The sequence below is a fragment of the Rhinatrema bivittatum genome, chromosome 2 (genome assembly GCF_901001135.1).
Source record: "Rhinatrema bivittatum chromosome 2, aRhiBiv1.1, whole genome shotgun sequence".
NCBI lineage: Eukaryota > Metazoa > Chordata > Amphibia > Gymnophiona > Rhinatrematidae > Rhinatrema > Rhinatrema bivittatum.
In genome coordinates this window covers 248,531,511-248,556,885 of record NC_042616.1, presented here as the reverse complement: position 1 = coordinate 248,556,885, position 25,375 = coordinate 248,531,511, and positions in this window count along the sequence as shown.

Genomic DNA, 25,375 nt, shown 5'->3' with positions numbered 1-25,375 from the left:
AGTATATAGAGGTGTGGTACAGATTTCCGATCCAAACGTTTTTCTTTACCTATATCTTCTGAAACAGAACTGTGTAATAAATGTTTACATTCTATGAGGCTGCTTCAGTTCAAGGGGGGGTTATCCTTAACAAAAGAAAATCTTGGTGTAAGTCATAGTTCTCCAATCAAAATTGTCCAATTTCAGAAAATATAAATTTGTGGTAGGATTCTTTGTGGCTCAGATATCCTTTCCACAGGGAAGACAAGAAATGGAACTCAGTTTGCCTTAAAAAAAACAAAAACCCCAAAACAAATATATGAAACAAAAATGTAAGAAGCACTTCTAAATTTCCCCTTTGAAAACTGAGATGCAAAGCATCCCTTACTATTTTCTGAAACTACAAAAAAAAGTATCTTTCTGGCAATATATGCCACAGCTTTCTTGTACAAAGTGTTCCTCATGACCCCCTTCAACTGGAGCATCGGCAGGGAATGTACAGGTCACAGCACATTTTTCTTTACTTGAAGTGGGAGATTATTGGCAACGATATTTTGTAGACTCTGGCCATGAGCTTATAATTCCCAAGGGCTTTTTGAATTTTCAAACTTTTCATAAAACAGTGCTATATATGTACCTATATGGCTGCATGGAAATGCACTACAGTATTTGATGTGCACAGATTCTAAAATATGTGTATGTCTTTGCACACACAAATACCTGCAGTGCATTTAAAGAGTATTTCAATGCATTGAACGTGTGTACTTTTTCTATTTTAGAAACATTCTTGCATATATTTTACATGCAAAAAAATATAATTAGTTTGCATTAAAAATCCTGATTTAAGCCCACAAGTTGCTATATTTTAAAACTTGTACAAGTAACAGAAATGACCAGTTTTCCGATTCTTCCACCAGTTCACCCATTCCTTCTCCAGGTCATTGAGACTCTCCTAGTTCTTCAGCCTCAGCTCCCACCAGTTTACCCAGACCTTCCACCCAACTGAAAATTAATAATCGGCTCGTCTAATGTCACCTGCGCAAGATAACTAGCAGATGTAAAATTGCATGAATAAGTTTTCACATGTACTTGTGTAAATCTCTTATAAAATAGCAATTTACGCACATATATCTTGGTTCCAGCCTGCAGGGCACCTAAATCACTTCTTTTTTATGCATATAGATGTGTGCGTGAAAGCAAAAATATGGGCCTGATTTTCAAAAGCATTTAAACACTTAAAACTGGATTTTACACATATAAATGCACTTTACCCAGAAAGGGGGCTTTTGAAAATTGCTATAATATATGCCATTGAATTGTCAATAGGTTTTACCTGTGTTAAGAGCATTTAACATGGGTAAATGACTTTTGAAAATTGCTACAATAGTTATGTTACATTTACATGATTATTTCCTATGGGCCGGATTTTCAGAGGATTTATGCGCATAGGGGAGGTTACGTGCATCGGGCCTATTTTATAAAGGCCTGGCGACGTGCGTAAAGCCCCGGAACGCTTCTAAGTCCTGGGGCTTTACTAAAGGGGAGGTCCAGGGGCAGGGAAGGGGCGGGGCCAGAGGCCTCCGGCACAGCGGCCATTTGCCACTGTGCCAGGGATCGCATGCCTGCAGGTGCGCACAACCTGTGCCTGCCTCCAGGCAGGCGCAAAAGGTACAATAACAATTTGGGGGGGTTAGAGTAGGGCTAGGGGGGGAAGGTTAGGGGAAGGGGTGGGAAGGTTAGTTTAGAGGGAACAGGGAAAGCCTGCGGGCTTCGGCACTCGCAGGGTGCACAACTGTGCACCCCCTTGCGCGCGCCGACCCCCGATTTTATAACATGCACACGCATGTTATAAAATCAGGCATACATGTGTGTGCACCGGGTAGCACGCACACATGTACACTTGCGCGCAGGTATGAAAATTTACCCCTATATGCGCCTATTTTGGATGTTTAGAAAATAGAGTTTGTGAAAGTATAAGCTATTTATATGCGTAACTCTTTGAAAATTCATCTCTAAGCCTGTCATATATTTTTGTAAGCACTACAATTTTCTACAGCGCTGATACAAAATATTATAATTTACCCAAGCCCTTTGTTTATTATGTACATCAAAAAATTATTTTAAGAAACAGAGCACCATTACCTGATTTCTTTCATTGTCTAGGTAGGAAAGTAGCAATAAGTGACAAAACTTTGGTTTAGTAAAGAGCGGTGCTGGCATATCTGTCTACAGTCAGTGAGAATATATCTTGCCTTCTTGCTTTGTTTATAAGCTGTTTGGCTCAATGTGATGCTTCACTTAGGTTTTTTTTAACAATACTTTGTATCAGAACTCCAAAAATACAGTTATCTATGGTGAGCAAAATCTCTCTAGGTAGAGGAGACGCGAAGGAGGAGTGAGGAGAAGGTCCGCTCCTTCTCAGGAACATTGTGCCGGTCTGAGGAAACAGCTGAGGCGGAAAGCGGTCGCCGCCTAGTGACGTCAGTCCAACGTCCCCCAGCCCTCCGACTACAAAATCGGCGGAGGGGCGGCTCAGAACTGAGAGGAGACGCGAAGGAGGAGTGAGGAGAAGGTCCGCTCCTTCTCAGGAACATTGTGCCAGTCTGAGTAAACAGCTGAGGCGGAAAGTGGTCGCCGCCTAGTGACGTCAGTCTGACGTCCCCCAGCCCTCCGACTACAAAATCGGCGAGGGGCGGCGCCCCGCTGCCGCCATGCCTAAGCCGCGCGCGCCGAAGGGGTGTGCGGCTTAGGCCGGAGGCCAGCAAGAATCTCTGTTTGCTTTTTTCTTTTTCCTTAGGTGGATACTTTCCCCCTTAATGGGGAGAAAGAGGAAGGCCCGGATCTTAACCTCTTCTCCAAGCCATCACCCCCGCATAGGACCCATGAACCATCACGTGGTGAGGATGGTGGAGCTGCCAAGAGAGGACAGTCTGGGAGCAGTTTCTTTTGCTTCCCTAAGTCCTGGCGAAGGCCCAAAGTCTCCCCTGCAGCCAGCCGGAATAACATCATTGGACTCAGCTGGAAACCCGGTAGGACAAGTCCAAGAGGACATTAGCCTGAGGAACCAGGCTGAAGCCCTTTGGACTGAGAATAATATTACTTCTGTAATTCAAGAGATAGAACCTCCGGACATTAAGGGTAGTTTTTCCCCTGGAGGTATTCAGGGGAATCTAACCCTAGAGGACTTAGGGAAAATGATAATGAAATTAGACGGGAATATAATTAAGATGAATGATTCATTGTTATCTGTTATTAAGGAAAATAAGATGTTTATTGAATCTCAGGAAAAGAAAATAGAGAAATGTGAAAAAGATATGGTGGTGGTCACTAATAAATTACAATTAATGCAAAGTTCTGGAGATGCTTTTGTTAGGGATAGTTTGACCATCCACAAAGATTTGGAATATATGGAAAATCTATTTAGAGCAAAGAATTTAAGAATTATTAATTTTCCTGTAACGTGACTTCTCTCACCCTGGGAATTATTTAAGAAATTTCTCAAGGAAAATCTGTTATATGAGGAGGAGGAAATGCCTAAACTTTCTAAAATGTATTATTTGCGAAAAAAAAGCCTCTAGGAATACTAGAGGACAAGTTGAAAAGGAAGAACCCTCCTCACCAGGTCTATTGACCTTTCTTGAAGAGTCGGTAGACCTGATTAATAATAGAGCTACCTTGATAGTTTCGTGTATAGCAGAACAGGATAAAGAAAAGTTATTTAAGAAATTTTTTGCAGTAAAAGATATTTTATTTTGTGGACATCGAGTCCAAATTTTTCCTGATGTGGCAAGAGCCACTCAGGCAAGGAGGAGGACTTTTTTTACCTTAAAACCTAGAGTGATAGCACTTGGTGCTACATTCTTTTTGAAATTCCCTTGTTTATGTCTGTTAAATTATAAAGGAAAGAGATATGGATTTTTAGATCCGATCCAATTGGAAACTTTTCTATCAGATAAAAGTCAAACTTCATTATCAGAGACAGAAGCCAATTAAGAAATAGAATTATTCCTCACTCCTGAAATTATTGATAAAAATTATAGGATCATTATATTATGTGTTATCGTCTCCTCCAGTTATGGGGTTTAGTGGAATGTGATCTGAATGATTATGTTTAGTTTTAATATTATGATGATATTATAGAAATGATATTACATTATGTCACTAATTTCTTGTTTTCATGACGTGTAAAAACCGTTGAAAATTTAATTAAAAATTTTAATAAAAAAATTTAAAAAAAAATAATAAAATCTCTCTAGGTAGCAACAAGATGGTACCACCTCAAAGTAGCCTTCCTCTTTTTCCCTAATGTCTGTTGCTCGTCTCCCCACATGCCCTGGAGCTGTGGGAAGACCTGCCTGTGTCAGGCAGTAGTCAGATTGAAGACCAGCTACAGAGAGCTATTGTAATAGGTACCAAGTCCAGCAAGAAGAAGCAGGTAGGCAGGTCCCATGAGAATCAAACTATAAGGGTTCATGAAGTAGTAAAAGAATTCACAGCAGCCTGGAAACAGATGAGACAGAAGCTGGATGCAAGGCAAATTTCAGAGTCAAGATGACTGAGCAAGAAACAGAATCTTGGGAATCCAGTGCCAGAATGCTGTTGAGAAGGCACTGGTCCCATGGAGTAAGCGAGTTCACTAAAAAGTGAATTTATAAAGCCCAGCACACACCAAAATTGAAATATGTGCATGCTGTGTTTTAAAAGTCACCTCCATGCACGCAGCACACACATCTTTCTTGATCCCAAAAAGGGGTGCAGTTTGGGCAGGGCAATGGGTATTCTGGGGCTCGGCATGCACCTACCCACATAAGTTTACTTCTGCTTTAGAGAAGGTATAACAAAACAAAACCCCCAAAAATGCCATTTCAGATGGGTTTAAAGGATCTGAGGTAACAGGGAAGTTCAGGCTTTTAAACCAGAGAGGTTTCAAGAGACCTCTCTCTCGAATGGGTGAAATGGTGGACATACTGGTGAAACTGCAATGATGTGTTATAAAATACCACGACTTACATGGTAGAAACATGATTTGTGCAGTTGGGCACATGCACAAGTAAAATTCCATGAACATGTGTACACAGCCAGGCTATTTTATAACATGAATGCATGTTATAAAATGGCTATGTCCTTTGGCATGCCAACCGTATACCCTTGTGCTGCTCTGAAAGTTACCATCCTTCTGTGGCCAGTCAGGTCTACTAAACCAATGAGAATTTCATCTTGGGTGTATCCTATTATTCTAAAAAGGTAGAATAACTTTCTGGTCCAAGCCACAGTTTCCCAGTGGGTCTGTGGCACAGCAATTAAACTCCCTCCCAAGGCTGCAGGTTTAAGTCCCAATGAGCTTTCCAACCTGCTACTAACCAAAGAGATAAGGGAAGGCCTACCTCTCCCCAAGAACCTGCAAGAAGGTTTCTCCCACCATGCAGCCCACCCCCCAGCAAGAAACTGCACAGATGCCTCCCTCCTCCAAGACAACAGAAAAGGTGTCACCCAGAAGTGGTAGGATCCTGATGGGGACCTAGACCAAGGCCTTAGTTAGGGAGGGGATGGAAGAAATATACTCCATGGGAAGAAGAATGAAATGGGTTTGAGAAGGAGGGACACCAAAAAATCCTGCTAGCCACCAAAATGTAAAAGTAATTTTGGAGCTATGATTTTTTTCTTTTTTTTGATAAAGTGGTGTCCAGGATCACTCCCCAACTCTTGCCTTACTTGGTAGATGCCAATAGGTTTGGTCACTGTATGCCCTCTTAGAACTCAGTCTATGCACCTTTCAAATATTCACCCTTTGCCACTGTATTATCTGGACCCCTGTTAACTACAGCCCTGCATACTTTTTTCTCCATGTGAAATAGTTTAGTCTCAGAAAATGTAACTTGAGTCAGGATGATTCACAATACAGTCATTGTTTTAACACGAGAAAGCAATGGGCTCCACACAGAACCTATCCTTTCTTGTGATGACAGCCTCTGCACAGTAAGGCATCCAACCACTAATTATAACTTCTGGAACTAAATAAAAATGAGAATTCTTCTCTTTGCATTTCTTTTACTTCTAAACTCCCTTGAACTTGCATATGATTATTGAAAAGTGTTTTTATTCCATACCTTTGCTCCATTTTAAGAGGGTTTATGGGTGAGAAAACTTGAGGAAGTAAAGATACAAGTACAATTTGTGGCAAGATATTTGTTTATTTATGAATATTACAGGAAAAAGAGGGAGTCATTCCCAAAAAGCTAGCAGTAGTTCTCAGACCACCTAGAAAAAGCTTTATATCAAGCAATTTTATCTGCACAGTATGCCTGGCATAACACAGAAAAATGTCCTGGTACTCACCTCACTTCTTCTTCCTCATCATCTGTTCCCTCGTCTACTGTAGTTCCCCCCCTTTTTTTTAGACCAACCACAAGATATCAGACACCAGCGGGCATCCAGAACCCATTGTACTTTTCGGAGCCATCCAAGACAGCAAAGTTCTCCCCGCACGCAATGCGCAGTGCAATCAAAACAACACGCTATAACAAATCAATGGCAGTAATATGTGATACTGATCTTGCAGAAGTCTCAGTGTTCAATTTGTCATCAAGACCACTGTCTCCTCTGGAGAATCAGGTTTCCAAAGAGGTCTTTCATTCGTTCCTACTGGCAGAAACAACCCTTTCTCGGTACGGATATAATTACATACATTTTTCAGGCTTTTACATCTGAGATTATTCTTTTCCACCCAACTCCCAAGTGCTGATATTTTGATTGTTCGAAGAACATCACGGTAGAAGCCTTCTGGCCCCGCTGACCCTCTTTTGAAAACTTTCGAGCACCTGGTTCTGATTCACCTTTCTCTGATTGACCATGAGTTCTCTTCTGAGTTTCAGAATGTATCTCGCCCCGAAAGCTCTACCATAAAAAATCTGGCTTCCGACCTCTCCATCGTGATTAAATCAGCCGACAAAGGGGGAGGGGTGGTAGTACTGGATCAGACTAACTACATACATGAAATAGAACATCAACAACCACCATTTCTATACCCCTCTTCCATCAGACCTCACTTCTTCACTTGCTATTGAGATATCGAGGCTTGTTGAGATTGGTTTATCCTGCCATTTTCTTACCCAACATGAGGCTGACTTTCTAGTTGAAAAACATCCTAGCACCCTTGACTTTTATGTTCTTCCAAAGATCCACAAATCTTTAATGAACCTACCTGGATGTCCCATTGTCTCTGGGATTGGCTCCCTTCTAGAGCCACTCTCTATTTTTGTTGACAAATTCCTACAACCTTTCATTCCCTTGATCCCTTCCCTTTGTTCATGATTCAAGCCACTTAATGACACTGTTGCAATAGCTTTCTCTCCCTGATTCTCCTTGCTTTTTAGTTACTGTAGATATCAAATCTCTTTATTCGAACATCCCTCAGCTTAATGTGATTGAAATTGTGAGAACCACCTTAGAGCAGCGACATGTCCCCTTCTGCATCCCTATCAAGTTTCTGATTTCTCTTACTAGCCTTGCCTTGAGATACAACTTCTTTTCCTTTCAAGGTACTTTCTATCAGCAAATTAAAGAGACTGTCATGGGTGCCACGATGGCCCCAGATATTGCATGCTTGTATGTGGCAAATTTTGAAAGATTGTTTATACATCCCCCTTTTCTGGGCTGATTGCCACATGGCTGCGCTATATAGATTATATTTTTATGATCTGGATGGGTACGGACATATAGTTCTACATGTTTCTTGATTTTCTAAATTCCTGTGACTATGTTTTCAGGCTCAGATACATCCCTCCACTGTCTCCTTTTTGGATATTTCTATTACACTGTGTCATAGCGTCTTCTCCACTACTTTATACCGCAAACCTACTGACCGTAATACTCTTCTTCACTTTACGAGCAATCATCCGTGAGTTCTACATGAGTATATACCAGTGGGTCAATTTTTCTGTCTAAGGAGAGTATGCTCCTCTCCTGAAGATTTCTTGATCCAGGCTCGCATTATGCTGGTATGTTTTCAAGCTCATGGCTATCCCTACAAAATGAAAATGCGCATACTATTCCAATTGTGAGCTTCTTCTGATTCCACAGAGTAGGTCTTCATTTTCAGAACTAACCAGTGTTCTTCCTTTTTCCTCTAGAATTAGCTAAGTTTGTTCAGTGATAGGACAGTTTTGGCATGTCCTTTCACCACTGTTTTAGGATCCCCCTCGCTTTGTGTTTACTCAAGGCTGTAATCTCAGGGATGTGTTATATGAATTATATACCACACAGAGGGACATCTCTGTCTATTCTGGTCACGCCCCTTGTGGCTCTTGTGCTGCTTGCCCCTTTTCAGAACATTTATGCAGTTTTACCAATCCTAGCATTGGCCAGAACTTCTCACTATGGAATACCTCTACTTGCAAGACTACTGGTGTGGTGTATGAGGTCTCTTGTCCTTGCCTGCTGCTTTAATGTTGGCAAAACCATCTGGGCTTTAAAAATCCAGATTTTTAACATATGAGCTGCATATGTTGTGCCCGCGAAAAGGTCCCTCTAGTCCTGCACTGGCATGATCTCCACCATCAGATCGAGGACCTCTGTATTTGTTTTTGTTATTGAGGTCCCTACCCCTCGTTCTTGCAGAAGCAACTTCAGCGAATGATTGATTAAAAGGGAACAGTAGTGGATTTTTACTTTAAACATGGCACAACTCTTTGGTTTAAACCGTGGAATTCAGTGGTCTGTTTTTTTCTAAAAAAATTTTTTCTAAAAATGTATTACTTTTATCCTGTTTTTTAAATTTATTTCTTCTATTTGATTATTCCTTTCTTTTTTTTTTATTCTTTATTTATACATTTTCAGTTTACAAACAAAAAATGCTTGATCGATCAGATAAGCACCAACACACAGTACTTAGGACAATACAGTAGAGTAGTCTATGAACCCCACATCACAACTAGCATATTGATAACACTATGTATGATAAATTTACCCGTAAAAGTACTTTCAGTACACTCGGTCATGACCCACTTCTCTAAAAATTATTTTGTCTAATGATATATTGTAACCGAACCTTTGACGGCACCTGTTAGAATGTACTATTGTACACTTTTACCTACATTAAATATGTGCCTACATGTAAACCGTTGCGATGGTATATAACTTAGCGATGGCATAGAAAAGATTTTAAATAAATAAATAAATAAATTGAAAAAAGACAGTTGGATGAATTAGTAAACCAAATCCAAAATAGATATATAACAAAGAAAAATACACAATATTTATCCAATCCATACTTGTGGAAAAATACAAGGGAGGGAGGATTAGAAAACAAGGGAAGAAACAAAGAAACTATAATAGGATAAAGGCATTAACACAGTGTTACTCAACCAGCGCTAAAACAAAAAAAAAATGTAACCTCTATTCACTTACAGGCCGATACAGTAAAGACCGCGGGAGAGCGGGCGAACACCCGCTCTCCCGGCGCACGCGATTCAGTATTTAAATTAGGCCAGGCGGTAAAAACGGGCAAAAGGAGCGGCGGTTGTCAGCGGGTTTGACAGCCGATGCTCAATTTTGCCGGCATCGGTTCTCGAGCCCGAGCCACAGGCTCAGAAACCAGACGCCGGCAAAATTGAGCGTCCGGTTTTCGGCCCAACAGCCGCAGGCCGAATTCAAAATTTATTTTTTTTTAACTTTTTTTACTCTTCGGGACCTCTAACTTAATATCGCCATGATATTAAGTCAGAGGGTGCACAGAAAAGCAGTTTTTACTGCTTTTCTGTGCACTTTCCCGGTGCCGGAAGAAATTAGCTTTGGGTAGGCGCTAATTTCTGAAAGTAAAATGTGCGGCTCCGTCGGAGCGCACTGTACTGTATCGGCCTGTTAGACTGCAGGGGAAGAGGAAGTTGGCATATCAGCTTCTATAAAAAGATGTATTTGATCCAACTGAAAGAAAATAAAACATTCGTCACCCCTCTTAACAATACATTTACAGGGGTAACGTAAGGTAAAGGAATAACCTAATGAAATAATTCTTTGTCTGAAGGAAAGAAACTCTCTTCTCCTCACTTGTGTAACCTGAGCTAAATCAGGATATATCCTTACTGCTTGACTGTAATAAGATACTGGAAATTTCCTGAAAAAATTACACATAACATTATTTAAATAAAACTGAGATAAATGACACCAAGAGAGTATTTCTATCCAGTACTTCCAAATGGGAATTTTCTAAAAAGCTGGATAAATTTTCAGGAATTTGAACACCAGCGGCTGATCCTGAAGAAGATCTTCTAATAAGAAAACAACAAAAATTTACTGAGGGAATATTATCTTCAGAAAAACCAAGAACTTCTAACAGGAACCGATTCAAAGTTGTATAAGGAATTTCACAAGGTATTTTAGGAAAGTTCAGGAGGATTCGCAAATTTAAACGTCTGACATTATTTTCAAGAACTTACAAGCGTCTAGAACAAGCCATCTGCTCTTTTACAGTGGCAACATTAAGTACTTGAATGGACTGAATCTTATTTTCAGCCTCCAAAATCCTGTTTGATGTAGCGCTGTCTTGTTCTTGGACCTCAGGAATTTTCTGGTGTAAGTTATAAGAGAGAGAGTCCATTTTATTTTCAAGATGTCTTAAATAATTCTCGAAGCCTGCTACCAAGTCCTATATTGCCTCTAAGACAGTGGTTCTCAACCCTGTCCTGGGGACCCCCCCAGCCAGTCGGGTTTTCAGGATATCCACAATGAATATGCATGAGAGAAAATTTGCATACACTGCCTCCATAACATGCAAATTTTCTCTCATGCATATTCATTGTGGATATCCTGAAAACCCGACTGGCTGGGGGGTCCCCAGGACAGGGTTGAGAACCACTGCTCTAAGATAACCACCTCAGGACGAGTTGGAATAGCCAGGAACTCAATCTCCATGGCAGAAGTCTCCACACGATGGCCAGGTGAAGGAATCTCCATCAGTCCCCTTAATGGGGAATCTCCAGGTCAGGCCACAACTGGACTTCCAACTCCAGGGTTCATCTCCACTCCGGGGACAGAAGATATCTCTGCATTCAGCACACGATGAGGAAGCGCACCCCTCCACCTCAGGTGCCCTTACCGCGTCATCGGTAAGTGCTTAAGGGACGACCTCACCGGGGTCATGCTGTGCCAGAGGCGGACGGAAGTCCGGGCTGAGGGACGCCTCATTCGCCGGCGAACACGATTCTCCTCCACCGTGACTTGCATCAAATTCGTCGGCTCCCCCAGGTGCTGGCTGGCTCATAAAGCGCACGATGTTGAGTTGCCCAGGGGAAGGCAGGGATTCAGGAGGGAAGATTCTCACCTTCTTTTCTTCCTCATTTGCATGGTTTTGTAGCTAGCCCCGCCCCCATTGAGGCTTTATCTAGTGTTATACAGTCACCAGACTCGCTTTCTGCCCATTCGGTTTTGACTTGATCTAATGGTAGGACATATCTTTCTGCTTCCCTCCCTTCTCCCGCTGTGCTCTGTGCTCTTCATGCGCCTTTATTTAACCTTATTTGTGCTTCGTTTTTCTCTTGTTGCAGTCCTGCCCCGGACGATTCCTTTTGACGCTGCCGCGCTGTTCACATACTCCTTTGTACAGGCACCAGCGGCCACATAATGTATTATAAAATAAACTCAAAAGTTTACAGTTTATTATCTAGCTTCTGGTATGTATCTTCCCTCTCCCCCACTTTTTTTCTTGATTTAGCCATCGGCATTTTAAATCTATTTCTGTCGGCTTGCTCTCCCCTTCATTTTTGTCCTTTTCCAAAATCAGTGCTTAGAGATGTACAACTTAGGCTAGTTTCAAAAAATATATACTTTTGCAATCTTGGCATTTCCATTCCATGCTGTGTATTTTTAAATATTTTTTTATCATATATACCTCGTTGTGCCTTCTGGTATTTGAGTCTCTGGTCCTGCATTTTGTTTCCTGATGTTTTTTTCTGACATTGTTTTGCAGCTGTTCTTAAAGGATACACTTCTTGCCACTGTGCAAATAGGTATTTTTAGTGTGTTTTTAGCCTATACACTTGTCAATCCATGGTTTTTCCATTCCACTTCTGTTTCCCCCTTTCTCTTTCCTCCCCCTCCCCTTCCCCCTCCTGCCTCCTCCTTCCCCCTCCACCCCCCTATTTATTTCCCCCTCTTCCTAGCTGCCTTTTCCTTCCCTCCCCCTTCCCCCCCCCATCTTTGATTTCCCCTGCTTTTTTTTCTTTTTCCTCCTTGGTCACTATTTAATACATTTTTATATGGTGTTATAGTTTTTCATACCATATTTTGTTTTATGTGTCTTGTTTTTTTTTATCTGTTATATTATTGTCACATTTCCATAGCCATATGTTAATTTTTCTGTCATGTGATATTGCTTTGTAATCATCTTTATTGATTCCATTCAAACAACAATACACAACTGTAAAGAGCAAAAAGCCCATATCAAAAGGAAAGAAACAGAGATCCAAACATTTTTACAAATTCCGCCCCCCCCCCCCCCCCCCAACATTCGCTCCCCCTACAAGAAGGGACAGATACAAACACACCACATTCACACTACACAGGTATATACACACATACAGATCCCCTGGGAAAGGGCAGCAGATAAAGATAGGCGTGGAGACGCCTAAATCCGATTTTTTAAGACTTTATGCCAGCAAAGAAAGTAGCCCCTAAATGCATGGAGAGCTTTGTGAGATCCAGTTCTTTTTGCCGGATGGCCTCTAAACGGGCAGTTTGTGCCATTAGTTCTTTCCAATGTGAAACCGAGGGCGCTTCCGCCAGTTTCCAATTAAGCAGGATAATCTTTTTGGTGAGAGAATAGCCACTGCAAGGAATTTCTTACCCCCTTGTGGAATTCGATCCCTCTTATCCCATATACACAGATAGAAAGATTCGCTGGACCAGGAAATCTGACAGCCCAGTAGTCGGTCTATGTAAGTGTAGACCTGACGCCAAAAGGATTGCAACTTTAAACAGCCAATGAACTTATGGCAGAGGTCACCCGGCAGGATTTTACATTTTAAGCAAAGATCGGAGTCCCACAACTTCATCTGTACACCTCTAGTTCTAGTGATATTTGATTTATGAGGTAATTTAAACTGTATTTACCTCATGGAGACTTCTAAATAGTGCTGATATATTAACTTGAATGCAGAAGACAATAAGGGTGGTGATATGTCCTTATCCAGATCACTATTTTATTGTTTCTTTTTTTTTCATTTATGTTTTTATACTTCTTTTGCTTTACTTTATGTAGCCATTTTTGTCATTATCTTTGTTGGTTGATTTATTTTGGATCCTTGTTTATTGACAACTTCTCTTCTATCAGTTGACAGTTTAGTGTTGGGCATCAGTCCCTCCCGACACAGCCCTAGTGGCGACACATGGTCCGTGTCAGGGGACCGAAACCTGCAATACCTTTGAATAAAAGTTGGAAATGTTTTGACTCCATTTTTACTGGACTTTTCTTTATTCTGACAAGGATCCCTGAACCTTTAGCACTAAATAATAAAATTAAATAAATAAATAAATAAATAATAAATACACACACTACTGACACATGGTCTATAATGCAGAAAAATACCATACTGCCCATTTTGTCTGCCCGTCACACAACTGCTCAGCTCCATAATCCCTACCGCTTTTCTAGAGGTCCCCAATGCTTTTCTAGAGGTCCCCCATGCTTTCTTGAATTCAGATACTGTCCTTGTCTCCACCTCTTCAACTGGGAGGCTGTTGCATGCAACAACCAGCCTTTCCTAAAGAGAAATACTTCCGCAGATTACTCCTCAGTCGACTCCCTTTCATTCTCGTCCCATGATCCCTAGTTTCAGAGTCTCTTCCTTTGAAGAGACGCACTAGCAAAGATAGTGGAAACAAATACTATAAGAGAATTTAAACATTTTTGGAATAGAAAGAAAAGTGCTAAGGAAAGGATTGAGAGGATGAGCAAAAGACATGGGGCAGGTTTTGAGTGTTGGCTTAAGTATAGGGATTTGTATGTCCCTCTCAAGGAGAAGGCGTCATGCTACAAGACTGGAGGGTGTATATATCAGAGGCAGTATTTCTTTACTGAATGCCTGGAATAGCTTAACAGCAGAGATATATCCAACTAAAACCATGAGAAAATGTAAGTACACTTGGGATAGGTACAGAACACGATAAGGGCAAATGGGGGAATAGCAGATAGAAGAAACCATGGGAATTGGGGAGCTGAGTGTTGGAATAATTTTAGAGCCTTATATGTCCAATCATATGGAACATTAGAGGGTCAATAATGAGAGAAGACAAAGGACAATGTGCACAGGGCTGCATCAAGCCTCAAAGAAAAGATGACAAGGTCATCCAATGTGAAACTGTAGCAAAGCTCTAATATATACTTAGGCAGGGAAACCAGGCAGGCTGGATGGACCAAGTGGCCCTTATCTGCTTCCTTCTACTATGTTGCTATGTTACTATCCACTCAGAATAATAAAGAACCAATGAGGGAACGCAACAAAACTGACTTGGAAAAAGAGTGATATCCTGCAGGCGATTAAGCTTCTATACCTGGGAGATATTCTTAGCTAGAGCAGTGTAGATGGTAACAACTGGGCAGACTGGGTAGGCCAATTGATCCCTGTCCTCCATTATCTACTATGTTACTGATAAGGACAGTCACTCGCCACACTTTTGCACAAGTAACAGAGGTACTATAGCTAAACAGAACAAAATATTAATCCAACTTTTCAAATAAATACAAAGATCTACTTGTGTTTTAAAAAACATAGTAGTTAGAATTTTTTAAAATTTGCCTTGATAGGCATGAAGGAAAAATGGTATTGTGATTTAACATTTTAGTGCAAAAAAAAATCTTAGCACACTATATGGATTAAATCTCCAATATTTACCTGATTCTGAAAAAGAGTTTTGGAAGAGATTGACGTTAAATGTAAAAATGTCTCCTCCTCCTCGTACATGACAGCCATGACATATAGAAAATGTAAGCTGCCTCCTTAATCAGGGGTCGCAAAGCACACTTCAAGCCTTTTCACTTGTTTTAATGCAGGCTTTCCCTGTATAATTTTTTCCTGAAATCTGTCAAGCATATTTAACCCTTGATTTATGTTGATTCTTTATAAGGTGTGAGGTTTCTATGGTCAACCAGGCAGAGGGCTCAATGTTTAGTCCTGGAAACACCCCATACCCAAGCTGGAGTGGACAACTCCATTCTTTATCTAGCCTTGCCATTCACTGGCAAATAATGATTCTCCCCTCACCCCTTCCCAAGAAAAAAACTGTTAATGGTTAATGACAACCAATGACCATCAGCTGCTAAAGGCCTTTGAGATAGGAAATTAATAAATGCAATTAAATAAATACAATTTAAATTAATGAATAAAGGCAATTAAATAAATACAATTTAAAAAAGGCAAATATACTGAAGTATGATCAATCTTAAGTTGTGCCCACTGTTTTATCCCCTTGCTAAACTGGCTTAAAAAGGGCGGGTGTACTAAGAAAATCATGCATTCCATCTCACCTTTACACAAAATGGATGATCACAAAGTCATGCAGTTTTTCTGCACACAGTTATCACAAGGATACAGCATGTTTTTTCTCCTCTTCCCATGAGTCAGCCCGATTCAGATGCATCTTATTTGTCATAAATGTCCAGGCTAGTTGGGCAAGTGGGTAGGAGACAGTCAAGCAGAATGTGAATGGCCAATGATTCTGCACATGGCTGTCAGGCAGTACCACAGAGCAAAGCACATGCTTCTCTACGCATCACTTGGCAGTGTCCAGCCACAAATGTGTAAGCTCTGCATACACACACACATTTTTATGGGTCATCGGTGGATGATTAAAAGGGATGTTTGACAAACAGGATGGCTAGAACTGAATTTGGCAAGTAGAGATTACTTAAACCAGACATTACTAGTCTGGGGAACAGTCTTTCCAAATGGGTTTGTTTTGCGCATACCTTGAAGGGAATGAACCTCATTTGTAAGCCAGGGCATGTTGGGGTTGATCTCAGACTCTCAAATTTATTGCTAATGCCCTTCTTAGTGCTTGCATGGTGCCAAAGAAAGCCTCCATCTGGAGTTTATAGGGTGTAATTTTTATAGGCAACATATCAAGGTGCACTTGGAAATTCTTCTTAATCAGGTCAGTGGCACCCAATATATTTGAGAATATTTCTGTATCTTTCTACCACATTTTCCTGGTCTCTGATTGTATCTCATGGTATTTAAGGATCTTTGCTTTCTCCAAATGATCCACAGAATAGTTGCTGCCATTCTTGTGTGTTTCTCCTTCACCACAATAACTAGTTTTCTAGCATCGATCTTGCTGTCAGTGGGAATAGGAATGTCATGGGCGATCACAACTTGTTCGTTCTCTTCCACTCTATTACAATGGTGCTCTCCCAATGTTTGTTAGATGTGCCAGTGAGAAAGCTGCTGTGTCTCATCTCATTTGCACGCAGTCAAAAATACTAGCGAGTTCTCTAAAACACTGGGGAATAGATTTTCAAAGGGTTACGCATGTAACCCCCAAAAACCTACCCCGGCGCACGCCCCAGGATGCGCGTGTGTCCCGGGGCTTTCAAAAATGGCCGGGCAGGGGGCGTGGCGGCAGTCCGGGGGCAGTCCCGAGTCCTCCTGCACAGCGTAACTTCTGCAACAAAGATGGTGGGGGAGAATGGTAGAAAAGTTCCCTCCGAGGCCACTCCGATTTCAAGTAATTTTGTCAGGAGGAATCATTATCACTACTACCACTATTTTCTATAATGCTATTAGATGTAGGTAACGCTGTACAGATACTCATAAGAGATGATCTCCGTTAAGTATAACAGCTTCCAATCATAGGAAACTTATAGCTATAGCGCCTCATTACAGGAATGGATGCAATCCAGCTGATATTAATTTCTAGCACAGACCTCATATATATATGAAATGAAAATCAATCTGGAAAAATCTGCTGTGTAAAGCAAAGCAGAGAAACAACAATGAGAGAGATGACTGGTCCTAAGCTACACTACCATTAACCCGAAGTACTGATTTGGAACTACGGATTTCGGCTAAGCAGCTTACTAGTTGTACAATGAAACAGTTTTCTGCTTTCTGTTCTGTAAGCAAAGTAAAAAAACAAAATTAAAATAAAAGAGGTGAAGCAATTTTATCAGGAACACACTGTTTTGAATAACATTATCACCTTTTTAAAGTGACTATGACTGTTTTACAGCTTTGTGCTCGAACTAAAGCTGCACACTTACAGTTCAATATTAGCAATAATAAACATGTCTGAAACACTGTTCCATTAAGAATGGTAAGGGGCAGCTAGATTTATTTTGCATTTCTGTGTAGAGTTAACCACTGAAGAAAATTTATAAAATCTTTCATTCAGGAAAGGTGCATTTTGGGTCGTGGGGGAAGGGCAAGCACAGGAAAAATACCTTTGCAAACTCTGGGCAGGTTGTATGAAGGTGTGATTGGGTTTTTGGCTCTGTGTTCTATGGTATGTCAGATTCAGGCAGAAAGAAGGCTGCATGAGAGAAAATGTGGACAATAGAAACAAGTCTTAAAATAGTGGTTCATGCTTGTTCTTCCATTTTCTTTACATGCTGGATGTGCAATGTGGATAGCTAGCCTGAGATCAAATCTGTAAGGACAGCTCCCATTTTACTGATGCACTTGCAAAGATGCACAAACTAAATGCTCAAGTGACTGGCTAAACTGCAGACATATCAACCATTTGCATTCTTTTTTTTTTTTGGTGGTGTGTAAATTTTTAGAGTATGCGCCTATTTGGAAGGGCTTGCAGATAGAAGCAAGGCAAAAACCAGTAAACTGTACAAGTAAAACTGCTATTCTTCCAAATACATATCCAAAGAGAAAACAGTCATGGCAAGTGGTAAATTGGGAACCAGAAGAAGCTCCATGCTGGGTCATCGAGCCAAGCATCCTGTCTGCTACAGGTTCCCAAAGAGTAGATCCATTTCTTGGTGCCCAATCCAAGGAATTAGTGGTTGTTTTCCCCATATCCACCTGGCTAAAAAATTGTTAGTGAACTTTTCTTCCAGGAATTTGTCCAACCCCTTTTTAAAATCAGCTATGACAGACGCCTTGTCCACACCCTCTAGCATCAAATTCCATATCTTAGCTCTATGCTGAGTGGAAAAAATACTTTCTCCAGTTTATATTCTGCTATTTGTTTCTTTCAGGGAATGTCCCCTAGTCCTTGTATTATCTGAAATGATATAATTGTTCTCTGTTTATCTGTCGACCCCACTCATGATTTTATAAACTTCTATCATATCCTTTTCTTAGTCATCTCTTCTCCAAGCTAAAGAGCCTTAGGGCCGATTTTTCAAAGGCCTGTGCGGGCAGAATCGGGGAGATGCAGGCGCGGCCAGGCTGAGAGCGCACCAGGCGGATTTTCAGAGGCCCGCAGCCATGTGCGTATCTCCCGGTACTTGCATCGGAAGAGCTGAAAGAAAAAAGGGGTGGGCTGCGGCATGGGTGAGAGCGGTGCGGGCCAGGACATTAGGCACAGTCCCGCTGAGGCGCGTACCGGGAGCCGACCGGAGTATGTGAAGTTGCTGCTGCTCTGGACCGCGGGTAAGTAAAACAAAAAACAAACAAAAAAAAAAAAGCAAGGATAGTCAGCGGGGTTTTAAGGGTCAAGGCAGACAGGGTAAAAGGGAGGCAGGTTAGGTAGGGGGTTTAGGAAGTCCTCTCCTTTACTGGAGCAGACTGGGAGGGATCGGGGAAAAGGGCCTATCGTGTTGCCACACGCATCAACTGAAATCACCCTTCCCCACCCCCCCACTTAAGCGCGCAGCAACCAAGCGCTCATGGACGCTTACATGGAAGTTTGAAAGTTACCATCTTAACGTGTTTAGGATTTCTTCGTAAGGGAGCCATTCCATCCCCTGTATCATTTTTGTTGCACCTTCTCTCTCTCTGCCTCTCCTGGTTCTGCTACATCTTTTTTGAGATGGGGGCAACCAGAACTGAACACAATATTCAGGGTATGGTTGCATCATAATTCTATACAGAGGCATCGTTTATTTATTTATTTATTTATTCATTCGTTCGTTCTTATTAACCCATTCACTCAAGAAAGATCCTGGCTGGTGCAGTGTACAAAAATTAAAACAATACATAATACAATAATCAACCAACCCAATTTAAAATTATATATAAATAACCAGTCTCCTCATTTTTTCATAATTGTCTTTTTTCTTTTACTTTATATTTATTAAGTTTTAAACAAAGTATCAACTTTGTACAGATAACACAATTACAAATACAAAAATAAGGAAACTGTGAAAAGTCAAAGTAACCGTTTCAATCTCTTTAGTCCACAATAAACAAAAGAGGCAGAAAGAAGGAGAACAAAGAATCCAATTAAAGAAAGAAACTGCAATTACATGAACAAAGATATTCTAACCTGCATATCTTAATATATGATCATCTAATTAGATACAACATTAGAGGGACTAGAAGTTACAAGCATTGTCTTTGAATCAATGAAAAACTTAAAGGTGTTCTGTAATAAAAAATTACATAGCAATCACGCTGCAACGTAACAGATTTACAAGCATACCGAAGCAGGAAAGTGGCCCTTATGGCATGAGTTTCCTGGCACAATAGCAGGAAACCTTTTCTTCTTTCCTGCATTGCTTTAGCTAGATCAGGGAAAATCAAAATTCTGATATTTTGACCCATCAATTAGCTTGCTCATATTTTTAAAATAACATTTCATACCATTATTTAAATCGCTATCAGAAAAAGAAAGATAAAAGCAATGTTAATCTCTTCGCTACCACATATTCAGATGTTTCTAAAAATACAGTCAAGACCAGATTAGGAGAAGTCTCCTGGTTTACTCAACCAAGTAGAAAATAGACTTTATCAATGGGAGAAATTAGTCTGAAGAAATATTCAAAACCTCCAAGAAATATCTATGAAGCGTAACCCATGGTATTTCTCCCACAACATAAGGAAAATTAAGTAAACAGAGGTTAAGGTATCTTGGTCTATTTTCAATAAATTCTACCCTTCTGGAAATGCTCTCATTTTCCTGGATACGAGAAGTTTGAGTGGTTAAAGATTTGACCTCACTCCGCAAACCAGATATTTTCCCTGTCAGTTCCTGGCATAGTAAGTCATGGTCAATGGTCAGCAATTCCAGTCTATGGCAATAGATTCAACTTTTGTAGAGCACTGAGAAAATGCTGACCCTAACTGGGCCATTAAGTCCCACAAAGTGTCTAATGTTTCTACCTTCAGCTTAAATGGGACCAAGATAGAGCCCACAATAACTGGTCCCATAGATGGCAGAGGACCCCAACACTCATGGAAGATGGTTACATATCTATGGCTTCGGCTCCAGCTTGGGAATAACTGCACAGAGCGGCAGTTACTACCTTTAAGAGAAACATGGGGGTAACCTGCACGGAGTGGCTGTTACTATCCTTAACAGTAACATGAAGGTGATCTGAACGGATTTGACAGTTGCTACCATAGCCTGGATGAGCGGAAGTTACTACCATAAGAAGCTTGCTGGGCAGACTGGATTGACTATTTGGCCCTTTTATGTCATCATTACTTTGTTAATATGTTACACTGGATGCTGGGTTAAATTTATTAATCAAGACTTGACAATCCTGAAATGTAATTTTAAACTGAAAGTTTGCAGAAGCAAGTAACTGAAATACAAAATAATAAGTTATTGTGGTGAAAGACTTTACTTTTTTTTTGAGGAGGAAGGTAGATGTATTGGAAGATGGAAGATAGCAAAACCTTTGACTGATTAATTTTCCACGATCTAAATTATCTCCATATGAAATATTGAAGTAGAAGAGATAATTTTCAAAAGAATTTACACACGTAAAACAGCTTTTGAAAGTGCATAAATCCTTTGAACATTTCCTCCAATATCTTTTGGAAATCTTGAAATTTTCCCCCAATATGATACCTCAGCTCTCATGTATTCTATGTTCCTTGCTTTCAATCAGAGCCAGTTAAGAATGGGGAGAAGCCTATGGATATTTTGACTCTTACAGTAAAGAACTTGACTGAATTTTTAAGAGTCCTTCCTGGAAGAGGTGAAAACAAGGGTGAATCTTTTGTTACGGATTTGGATAGAGATCTTATTTTGAGAACCTCTCTCAAATATAGAAATGAGTTATTTATGGGTCAAACTTGTCATAGTCTATCCTGATTTATCTAGAGACACTAAGAGAAAAAGGTTCATCATGTTGTGTCAAAAGGTTTGGGATACTGGAGCCACTTTTTCTCCTCAAATTTCCATACAAATGTGTCTTTTCACCGTAACACTTTCATCTTTGTGGATCCAGACCATCTTGCCTCGTTTCTTAGCAATAAGCCTAAGGTGATCCCACTGACATCCTTTTAGCTTACTGGACTATGCTTTTACATTTGTCAGCTCCTTATGTTTATTGCAGGCATGGGAATTTTTTTTTCCTTTTAGTAATTTGTTTTCTTTAAATGGTTTCAGGTAGACCTCTAGCCCTCCCCCCTTTCCTTTGCAGTGCACTTTGATTCATAACTGCTTTCATATATGCATATGATAATGTCAGATTCATGTTTTTCCTTTATACATATTTGATGTATTTCTAGTGCATGTGGTTATATCTGGTAATGTTTAAAAGGAATATAATGGAGAAATTACATACCTGATAATTTCGTTTTCCTTAGTGTAGACAGATGGACTCAGGACCAATGAGTTATGTGCTCCCCTGCTAGCAGATGGAGACAGAGTCAGGTTTCAAAGCTGACATCACCCTAGATACACTCCTGTAGTGACCTCAGTCCTTCAGTATTCTCTTCAAAAGCCGTTGTGGACATACTACTGAAAAACTTGATTAGAACTTGATTAAAACCAACTTGACTAAAAACGGATAACCTTAACTGTACTCAACCAAACATAAACGCTGAATCCCAGCCAGATAATAAATGCCCCAATCTAGGGATTGGGTGATGACATACCCGTAATCTCTTGGAATCAATATTCATTTCATAGGCGATCCCTTGGCACCATTCTTGGGAAGCCGTGGGTGGGATGCTGAGTCCATCTGTCTGCACTAAAGAAAACAACATAATCAGGTAAGTAATTTCTCCATTTCCTAGCATGTAGCCAGATAGACTCAGGACCAATGGGATGTACAAAAGCTACTCCTGATCAGGGCGGGAGGCTGGCCACGGTACAGTTAACACCACCCTTGAAAAGGCTGCATCCTCTCAGGCCTGAACGTCCAGGTGTTAGAACCTGGAGAAGATGTGTAAGGAGGACTATGTCGCTGCTTGCAAATGTCGACAGGAAACAACAGTCTAGCTTCTGCCCAGAAGACTGCCTGAGCCCTATTGGAGTGAGCTTTAACCTGAAAGGATACTGGCTTTCCTGCCTCCACATAGGCTCCCGTGACCACCTCCTTGATACAGTGAGCTATGGTAGCCCGGGGAGCTTGTTCGCCCTGCCTCCTTCCATCGTGAAGAACAAACAGGCAGTCCGTCTTGCGGACCGGTTCTGAAACTTCTAGATACCACACCAAAAGCCTACTGACATTTAAATGGCGGTGGAGGGATATTCTTCCACGTCCTTGTGCCTATCTAGGGATGGCAACGAAATGTACTGATTCAAATGAAACTCCGAGACTATCTTGGGCAAGAAGGATGGAACGGTATGAAGCTGTAATGGTTCCCAACATGACAATGCCTGTAGTTCAGAGATGCAATGCACCAAACATATAGCTACCAGGAACACCATTTTCAGGGTTAACATGCGCAAGGGAAGAATGTGCAGTGGCTGAAAAGGAGGGCCCTGCCAAAAACTGCAATACTAGACTAAGATTCCACAAGGAAACCGATGCACTTGGGACATCAACTTCCTTATCCGCGTAGTTGGGAGGAAGACCCTGCCCTGCTTAGTGTCGAACCAGACCCTGCCCTGCTTAGAGGGAGGGTTTGAGACTGCTTTTGTCCATGTTTACGACCCAACTGAGTTCCTGAAGCAGGGAGGTCACCCGAAGACTCCCTTCCACAGACTTTGCCTGATCAACCAGTCGTCCAAGGACGGGTGCACCAAATTCCTCTTTTCTCAGTGCAGCTGCTATGACCACCATAATCTTGGAAAATGTTCTGGAGGCGGTGGCCAGGCCGAAGGGCAGCGCCTGGAACTGATAATGGTGGCCCAGTACTGCAAAGCATAGGAAACATTGATGTTCTTGGAATATGAAGGTAGGCCTCGGAAAGGTCCAGGGAGGTTAAGACCTCTCCCAGTTGTATGGCCATTATCATGGAGTGCAGAGTTCCTTGCGGAAATGAAATATTCGTAGATGTCGGTTGACGCTCTTGAGGTCCAGGATGGGGTGAAGGAGCCCTCCTTCTTGGGTACGATGAAATAGATGGAATAACGCCCCGTATTTTCCTGGGGCACAGGTACTGGAATTATAGCCCTCAACCTGAGGAGCCTTACCAAAGTAGACTCCCACTGCCTGTTTCTTGTGCTGGGAGTGGCAAGGAGATATCACGAACATGACCCGAGGAGTGCTGCAAAACTCCAGCACATATCCTTCTCGTATGACATCCAGTACCCATTTGTCCAAAGTGATCTCGACCCACTGCTGGTAGAAGAGGGACAATCAACCCCCTATCTCCTCATTCTGAGGGTGGATTGGCAAAACTTCATTGGGAGATTCAGGATGAATCTGTACGCGAACCTGCCCATCTCTTGGGCTGTCAATTCTGAAAGGACTAAGAGCTCCCAAAGGACCAAGACCTCTGAAATGTCAAGTTTCTGTAGGGGCCAAAAGCATTGGGAGCTGCTGGATCGACCCCTCATGGGTGAGGGTCGCTGTACCTGCTTTCTCTTATCTTCTGGTAGCCGGGGCACTGGGGATTCACCCCATTTACTGGCCAGCTTTTCCAATTTGCGTCCAAAGAGGAGTGATCCCTTAAAGGGTATCTTTGTGAAGTTTGCCTTAGAGGTCGCGTCTACTGACCAATTTTGCAGCCATAGCTGTCTTCTGACTGCTACCACTGAGGCCACTCCTCTGGCCAAGGTACAGACTAGGTCAGAGCCCACGTCAGCTAAAAAGGCAGTGGCAGGCTCCAATACATCTCTGGAGTTCGCCCCCGAGTCATCCACCTCCTGAAAGAAGAGCAGGCATGAACAAGCTAGCAACAAAAAGAAATCTGTAAGTTCATTACTATTGCATCAAAGGCTTGTTTAAGGATAGACTTCATCCACCTATCATGCGCATCCTTCAAGGCCTCTCCTCCCTCCTCTGGGATAGTTGATCGCTTTGAGATGGCACAGACAAGTGCATCCACTTTAGGGAAATGTAGACGTTCTCTTGCCACTGGATCCAGTGGGTAAAGAGCTTCTAATACTCGTCCCCCTTTAAAACTCACTTCAGGGGCATCCCATTCCAGGTCAATCAACTCCTGGATGGCTTCCAGCACTGGAAAATAGCAAGAGGCTTTATGTAGAGCCACCAAAATGGGATTCTTCTTTGGTTCCATCACAGAGTCCACCCCAGGAACTCCCAGCATCTTCAGGGTCTGGGAAACCAGGGCTGGCAATTCATCTCTATGGAAAAAATGTAACCTGGTGGGATTTCCCCATCTTCCAAGGAATCTGGATCCCCTTCTTCGTCAGTGCTGTCCGGGTTCCTGCAAGGGTTACCCTTGGTGAGGTTAGGCATGTCTCGAGGTCTGCCGATAGGCATAGGAGAGGGAGGCCTTACCAGCTGGGGTTCCATCTGGACAGGGGCAAGTGAAGCAGACTGTGCCTGTACAAAGGCTTGAAGGCCTTGAAAAAATTCCACCCAAGAGAATGCAGCCGGGTCCATGACTAGCCCAGGAAATACCGGGATAGGTGCCACTGGATTTCTCTCTCCCATGGAAGACCCAGCCACGGGATTACTCAGATCTGGGGTACTTCTGGTTAAGGCTGATCGATCCTCAGATTGGGAGGAGCCGGGCTTAGTAAAATCCGGGGAGGCCAATTCTCCCTGGGTCTCCTCACAGTGCTGACATAAGTAATAATCCAGGTCAGACTGTGTAGCCCTAATATGACAAGCAGCACAGAGATTATGGCACTTATGTTTCTTTGCTGCCGAAGCCATTAGGGATGGTAACTGCATGTTCAGCTGGCTCGCGTTAAAAATATTTTGTGCGCACAGATTTTGGGCACCTATGCGGGCCGTGGCAAGGCACACGCACAGCCCATGCGCCTGGAAATTCTGCGCCTAGAGAGATATGCACATACATATGCGTGCGATGTTGTGCATGGTGCTCCGTGCACAGCGTTATGTGCAGAGTGCATGTGTACGTACTGCGCATACCAACGCTCTATGGTGGGCAATACAAGATACACAAAAACGCGT